At 40.7% G+C, this 8,437-nt stretch overlaps 1 pseudogene; it reads left to right on the top strand.

The window, feature by feature from the left end:
* Positions 1-2,185: 2,185 nt before the first annotated feature.
* LOC103737747 lies at positions 2,186-2,754 on the top strand (annotated as a pseudogene).
* Positions 2,755-8,437: the final 5,683 nt, after the last annotated feature.

Raw genomic sequence — 8,437 nt, 5'->3', positions numbered from 1 at the left:
GCGTGGCCCACAGGCATGGTCCCAGGCATAGCCCCAGGCATGGCCCACAGGCATGGTCTCAGGCATGGTCTCAGGCATGGCCCCAGGCATGGCCCACAGGCATGGTCTCAGGCATGGCCCACAGGCATGGTCTCAGGTATGGTCCCAGGCATGGCCCCAGGCATGGCCCACAGGCATGGTCTCAGGCATGGCCCACAGGCATGGCCCACAGGCATGGTCTCAGGCATGGCCCACAGGCATGGCCCCAGCATCTCTTGAGGACAGAGAGAAACATGCAAACCTTCAAGAGGGGCAGAATTCATAACAAACACACTCTGATGATAACACCTCCAGAAATAACAGCCTTAGGACATTCCTGAAGGTAGTGCCCCATGTTGATGCACTGTTGCTATGGCAACTAGATTTCAGTATGCTTTTGGAGGGGACATAGGGAACATTCAAACCACAACGAATATTTACTAGCATCTCAACTTTATTCAAAATGGACTTCCCCCTCTTTCTCTACTATACCTGGTCTTCTGCTCTTACTTCCTAACTCAAATAATTACAGTATATTCATCAGGCAAAATACCTAGAAATTAGGCTTTTCTCCTCCTAAGTCCTTCTACACATGCTGTGGTAGCAAGCCTGGCCTGGTTAGGCCATGGGCTCTTAGACTCACAGAGGGTCAAGTCTCTTCTTGTTTGCCACCCAAATCTCACCCTTCTCACCTCACAAACAGAAGTGAGAAAGAAAAGTGCCTGATTTTCCTGTATATCTTCTTCTGATTTTTAAGCTGTTCCCTTCTGCTCTCAGCCAGCTCCTATGGCTGTGAAAACACAGTCGCCCTCTGTATCCCTCAGCATCTTGGAGCAAAAGTATTTCAGGGGGAAAAAAAGTTCCATCTATACAAAACATGTATAGACATTTTTTTTTTTTTGATACAGGGTCTCTTACTATAAAGTCCTGGCTGGCCTGGAACTCACTATATGGACCAGACTGGTTTCAAACCTGTAAAGATTCACCTGCGCATGAAGAAACTATTTTTTCTTGTCATTATTCCTTAAACAATGTAATATAGCAACTATTTGTACAGTGCATATGCTGTATTAAGCATGCTAAGCATGCAGGAGGCGGTACACAGGCTATATGCAAATACTATGCCATTTTATACAAGGGACTTGAGCATCTATAGATTTGGGCATCTGTGAGGATCCTGGGACCAATCTCCATTTATACCAAGGGAAGACTCTAGCTCCGTGCTTCAGTATTTGTGATGGGCAAGGTGCTTTGAAGCCCAGAGATGAAACAGGAGACAAAGCACTGAGACTATTTATACGAACTTTCAAATGTTATTTCTTCCTGTAAATAAACTGCTTTTAGTGTATTCTGCAAAACAAAAAACCACAAAATCAATTTTATGGATTATTTCACCTGTCTTTGTTACTTTCATTGCATATTCCATTGTTTTGGTAAATTCTTTGGTTGATTTATTTATTTTTGACAAGGTCTCCCTAGTCCCAGTTCACCTGGAAGTCACTCTGTGGACCAGGCCAGCCTCAATCTCACAGAGATCTGCCAGCCTCTGCCTCCCAAGGGCTGGGATTAAAGGCACATGCCACCACACCTGGCTTTAAAGTCTATGATTTTAACAATACAAATCTCTAGGTTTTCATGGATTGGGAGCTAGTAATTCTTAGTAGCTTTAATTTTGAGTTATGTGAATTTTTGGAATTATTTTATTCCATTTGTGCTTGATTTTTTTTTTCCTCATCTTTAAAAACAAGTATTTTGATTTTAACAGCTTCGTATCAGGTAAAATGCACCGAATGCTGGGCACAGCCAGTGTGGTAGGCAGAAACCTTAATCCTCAAGATCTCATTTCCTGGTATGCAGGTGCTTTCTCCCCACTATTCAAACATCAACTGAGGTGCTGTCGTAAACTGCAAGTAATTTTTCTAATCAATTGACTTTAAATTAAGGAAATTATCCTAAGTGAGCCAGACTTAATCAGTTGAATCCTTAAACAAAACAGCACCCTTATCTGGGCAAACTGATATGTGGCTATAATACAAGCATTTGGGAGACTGAGGCAAGAGGATCACGAATTTAAGGTCAAGGTCAACCCAGACCCTAGACCAAACCATAGTTCAAGGCAAGCCTGGGCAACTTACAGAGACTTTGTCTCAAAGAAGACACTAAGGGAGGTGAGGGGAGAGAACGGAAGGAAAGGGAAGAGAAAGAAGGAAGGGAAGGAAAGAAAGAAAAGTTTAGGGCATGTTTATGTGAACACATCATCCCCTACCTCATCTGATGCTTTGTGAATCAACATACAGATGCAGTATTCCTGGAATCCATTTCTATAATGAATAATTCAGACTAGTTCAACAATTCATAAAAGTGACCAAGTAAATTTATCCCATGAAACTAAATATATTCCCAACTCAACTCTCCTTATTACCTATATTTATATACACCCATTATATATATGTGCCCATGAATACCTTCTAACACAAGAGGAAGTGTGGTAGTTAGAAATTGCAAGGCCCGTCCTTCTTCTTTTGTCCACCATCATGCTCTGTAAGCCTCTCTCGGTTTCTCACAATGTCTTTTCACAAGTCTTTCAGAATTGAGTAATTCCTGGCCAAGAAACAAAAGCAAAATTGTCCTATGCCCCAGTGGATTTGGATGAACTGGTAAAAAAAAAAAAAAAAAAAAAAAATCAGGTACAACAGCAAGAGAAGACACTGGAGGGGAACCAAGCTGGGTCTGTGAAGATTCCCACAAGGTGGCATGACTGGCTGTTTAAGCTGAATCATGGTCATCATTAGGCCTACCACATGGAACTGAAAGTTTTTAACCTGGAGATTTGGTCATATTAGGAATCTGATTTGCTTTTTTATCTGCTCTATATGAGAGAATTAATGGTTCAGTAAAAAATATGTAGAACTTTGGTTGGGGGGAGAGGTTACAATGGCTAAGCAGGTAAAGGTGCTTCCACCAAGCTTGATGACCTAAGTTCAATCCCTGGATACATGCCCCACCCCAATCAATCAATCAATCAATCAATCAATCAATCAATGCAATAAAACCATGAACCTGGAGCTGTGGTCCCTTCCTGTGAGCTGGAGCTGTAGTCCCTTCTTGTGAGCTGGAGCTGTGGTCTCTTCCTTTGAACTTGGAATTGTGGTCCTTTACTGTAAAGTGGAGCTGTGGTTCCTGCCTGTAAGTTGGCGCTCTGGTCCCCTCCTATGAGATGAACTTTGTTCCCTTACTGTGAGCCACAGTTCCACAGTTCCACATCCCTCTGGTGGTGGGCTGATGGTGGAACAGAGTGGAGCATGGAGGGCTTCCTGATGTTACGCAGCAGTTTCAGTCTTCTCTGAGTGACTATGTTCCCCACAGCCTCTTCTCAAAGGGTGCCGGTTTGTGCATCGCAGAGGCTTTGCCTCTTATGCTGGAGACAGGAAAGGCCTCTGTTATTTGTGGATTCTGGTCTTACTTAGGAGTAACTGACTCTCTGGAGTGAACCTACCACTTCTCCTGAGGCCAGCTGTGGTCCTTAGTCCGCACGTGGTCCTGGGTATCCAGGCCTTGATTCTGGACTGCTCCCATTGCCAGTCACCAAGAGGTTTTCATTATTTTTCTGTTACTCTTCTACAGCCCCAGTATTCCTTCACCGATGCCTAACTGAACTTCTAGAGATAAAAAATCACAGTCTTGGAAGAAAAAAAACAAACAACAACAGAAAAATCATGAAAGAAAGAGAAAGTACTATAATAAATTCTGATATAATTCTCAAACAAAAAATATGTAATTATATCTTAGAATATAAGTTCACAATTCTATATGACTTCTATACTTTTTGAATATTATTTACTGACAAAATTGTACTACCAAGCTTCAACAATTTGAAATTTGTCACTATTCCTATAATGTGAGTTTGCCATTCACTCCATTTCCAAATTCTCCAACCTATACAAAGTCTTTCAATGTAATTGTGTTATTTTTCTAATTTTTTAAAAATTATTTTATTTAGTATTTTTATTTTATGTGTATGAGCATTATGCCTGCATGTAGGTAAGTGCACCCGTGTCATGCAGTGCCCGTGGAGGACAGAAGAGGCCATCAGATGCCCTGGAACTGGAGTTACGGACAGTTGTTAGCTGCCATGTGGGTGCTGGGATTCAAACCTGGGTCTTCCGCAAGAACAGTCAGTGTTCTTAACCACTGAGCCATCTCTCCAGCCCCCAAAAGAAACAATTTTTAAAACAAGTTAGAATGAAGAGACACATAACCGAATAGTTTAAATAGTTTGTCTTATTTTTTCAAAATTTATTTTAAAATTTGTCTAGGTGTGTCTGGAGAGATGACTCAGTAATAAGAGCACTTTCTGCTCTTCAGATGACCTGAGTTCAGTTCCTAGCACCCACATCAGGCAGCTCACAACCACCTGCAACTCCAACTCCAAAGGGATCTGATGCCTCTGGCCTCCTGAGATACCTGACTCATATGCAATCCCTGGATACATGCCCCACCTACACATATACATAATTAAAAATAAAATATTTCTTTAAAGGAAAGAAAACATTGACAATGTGAACACATTCGCCCTGGAAGAAGTACATACAACTCAGGAGCCCAAGTTTAAGCTTCATTACTGCCGTGTGCATTCTTTACATCTCGCATAGTGAGAGGCATTTGAATTCAAGTCTCAAATATGCTTTGCAGTGTGGTTGCACTAAAATATTCTTTATTTGCCTAAGTGTTTAGTAACCAAAACATTTTATCATTTCTATTTTTGTACTTTATTATTTAAATTATTTATTTATATAGCTATTGAGGGATGCATACATGTGCCATGGTGCATGTGTGAAGGTTAAATAACAACTTTCAGAAGTTCTCTCCTTCCACAATGTGGATTCCAAGTTTTACCTGCTGAGCCATCTTGCTGGCCCTGGTTTTATTTTTTCATAAAATGCATTAGTTTAATTAATGCTTGTTTAAAAATTAATATACCCCAGTACCTCATTAGGCTAGAGATAGAGAGATGCACAGGTATATATAGCTAATATTTTCCTCTGGCTCATATTACAGTTGAGATTGTGTAGAGATGAGTCAAATAAACACAAAAGTACATATTCATTCCTTTTTTAAAATTTTATTTTCAGGGCTGGAGAGATGGTACTCCAACACTGGCTGCTCATGCAGAGGACCTGGGTTCAATTCCCAGCACCCACATGGTGGCTAACAACTATCCATAATTCCAGTTCCACAGGATCTGATGCCCTCTTCTGATCTCCTCAGGCATTGCACAACACAGGTGCATTTACATACATGCAGGCAATACACTTATACACATAAAATAAAATTTAAAAAAATTTTTGTATTGAATTTTTGTGTATTTCATACATGAAATCATCTTTATACCCCCTTCCCCTTTGGCATCCTCCCATAGCCCCCCTGCTGCCACTGGAGTTCATACATTTTGTCATTTGTATTAAGGACTATTATGTAAAGTTAGTGTCCCGAGATGTCCCTCAGTGCAAATTCATTCACCAGGGTTTAGTCAGCCTATCTAGAGTCTCTCCCTTCAAGATCAGCTGTTCCTCACCCAGTGGTAATCAGCTGCCAAAAATCATTTGACTAAGACTGGGACTTGCTGTTCATTTCCACAGTTCTGTGCTGGGTTTTTGTCTGCCTAACTTTGCATGGGTCTTGTGCATGCTGACATCATTGCTGTAGGTTTGTATGAGAAGGGTCCCAGGCACCTGTAGGACTAGTTTCATATGGTCATGCACTTCCTCCCTGGCTCTTAAAATCTTTCTGCCCCCTCTTCCACAATGATCCCTGAGCCCTGGGTGGATGGACCTCAATAAAGGAGTCCTGTCCAAGGACCCATACTCTGCTTTTTAACCATTTGTGGACTTCTGTGTTCCTGGTCCTCTGTTGCATGAGGGAGGTTCATTGATGAAAATTGAAAGATGCATTAGTCTTCTCTTCATCCCGTGATAAGCCTTAGGTATAGAGATTGCATCCTAAATGTGCCATTCAGATTTGAGCAACTCACAGAGAATCTCTGTGTGTGATCAGTGATGTAACTCTGTAATAATCTCTGTCTGTTGAAAAAGAAGCTATTTTGATGGGTGGTGACTGGAATACTTGTCTGTAAATTTAAGGATCCATATTTCACACATGTTAAGAAATTACATTTGTCTAGGGATATGAGAGCCTTGGGGTTTTCTCTAAGATCTATGACCTCTCCAGCCATGTGTATTTGGCTAGGTTTACAGTACCAGATGAGTTTCCTCCCATTGAGTGGACTTTAAGTCCAATTAAGTAGCTGTTGATTACCCACAAGATGAAAGTGTCACTACTGCACCAATGTTGTTTGCTGGGCTGGTCATTGATGTGATTTTAAGGCCTTGAAGCTAGGTTTGGGCCATTGATTGATGTCCTCCCTAACTAGATTCCATAGTGCTCTCTGAGAGCTAGCCTTCAGGGGAGGAGGCTTCCAGGTCAGTTCCAGCTCCATTGCTCCAAATCCTGTTTCCAAAGTATGTACTGTCTTCAGCAATAGGGTCTTACCATCCAGTTCTGAGAGGCAATCAAGGACTATGGCAATAGCCTGTGTAACTTGGGGAGTCTCTTGGACTACCCTGGCCAAAACTCAAAAGGTTTCTCCTGTCTGGCACTGTTTCTTTTTATATAGTCTTCAGCTATACTCACAGACTCATATAGGGATACTGTATGTGTAATTTTTCAGTAGGTTTTTGGACTAATACAATTCCCTGTGTTTTTTTATACTATCTAAACACTATTTGTCTCCTCTTTCTCTCCTTGTCTTATCCTCCCTCCCTAGCCTTCCCATTTAAAGTGTCCCCAATTTCCCCATTTCCCTTTTGATAATTTTTGTATACTATGGTCCCACCTCTTTTGAGCTCCTTCTTCCTCTTTATTCCCATAATTATTTGTATTAGCCCTCCTTCCCCCCCTCCACTTTAACTAACCCCTTTTTACACACTACTCCCTAAGTAATGCCTGTTTCCTACTACTCTTCCCTCTCAGGTTCCCTTTTTTCCCTTTACCTCCCTGCTTTCCTTTCATTTTCCTGGTTCCTGCAGTTACATCAGGATATGAACTGCAGTTACATAAGGATTTGGTGCTAGGATCTACAAAAGAGGGAAAATGTACATCTTTTTTTTTTTTTCTGAGTCTGTGTTACTTCATTTAGTATACAGTTTCAAGATCCATCAATTTACCTGTAATTTTCATCTTCCTTTACTGCTGAGTAGAACTCCATTGTGTAAATGTAGCACATTTTTGTTAATCACCTATCTAACAGAGACAGAGGGATATTGAAGTCTCTTAGTCCCCTACTATTAACTGAGTTGGGATTAATCTGTGTCTTAAAGTCCTGTAGTATTGTTTTTATGAAATTGAGTACACCAGAGTTTGGTGCATACATGTTCATGATTGTAATATCTTCTTGGTTCATTGTTCCTTTAATCAGAATGAAATGACCCTCTTTATCTCTTCTGATTAGTTTAAGTCTATTTTGTCAGATGTTAGAATTGCAACACCTGCTTGTTTCTTAGTGCAATTTGCTTAGAATATTCTTTTCTGTCCTTTCACCTTAAAGTAGTGCCTGTCCTTGAAGGTGAGATGGGTTTCTTGCAGACAACAAAAAGTTCAAACTATCACAGCCTCCAGTGCTTCTGGTGAATGTTTCTAAATGATGGAACCAGAGATGGTATGGAAGAGTAAGATGAGAAAGTTCCCTCTGGCTTGTACCTTACACCTGCTCAAATAAGGTGATTCTTCCACAGCCTCTTCTTAATGTAGATTTTGTTAACTTGAAACCTAAAATGCATAGTCAATTGCTAGAATATTTGGATATAAAGGTTTTTACATCAGAGAACATTTAGTCCCCACAAAACAATTCAAAAATATACAAACGAGTGGAAATAAATTTACTTTGTTGTCCACATATGTCCTAAAGGACCTGGGACAGAAACAGCCTCTTTAAAAACCTTTTCAGAGACTTTATCATTTTATCTTCCAGATACTGCTTCAAAATATTTTTATTTTATGTATATGAGTGTATTGCCTGCATATTAGTAAGTGCACCCATGTTGCATAATGCCTGCAGAGGTCAGAAGAGGGTGTCATATCCTCTGAAACTGGAGTTACAGATGGTTGGTATTTGCTGTGTGGATGCTGGGAATGAAACTCAGGTCCTCTTCAAGAGCAGCCAGTGCTCTTAACCGTTGAGCCATCTCTCCAGCTCTATAAAATAGTTTTTTTTTTAAATTTTATGTGTATAAGTGTATTGCCTGCATGTATGTGAGTGAACTCATGTCATGCAATGCCGTGGAGGTCAGGAGACTTCGGATTCCCCTGAAACTGGAGTTAAGGATGGTTCATAGCCACCATGTGGGTGCTGGGAATCAAACTC

Source organism: Nannospalax galili, unplaced genomic scaffold, assembly GCF_000622305.1.
Source record: "Nannospalax galili isolate Female #2095 unplaced genomic scaffold, S.galili_v1.0 scaffold397, whole genome shotgun sequence".
In the NCBI taxonomy this organism is placed as follows: Eukaryota; Metazoa; Chordata; class Mammalia; order Rodentia; family Spalacidae; genus Nannospalax; species Nannospalax galili.
This window is presented reverse-complemented; position numbering and strand designations above follow the sequence as displayed.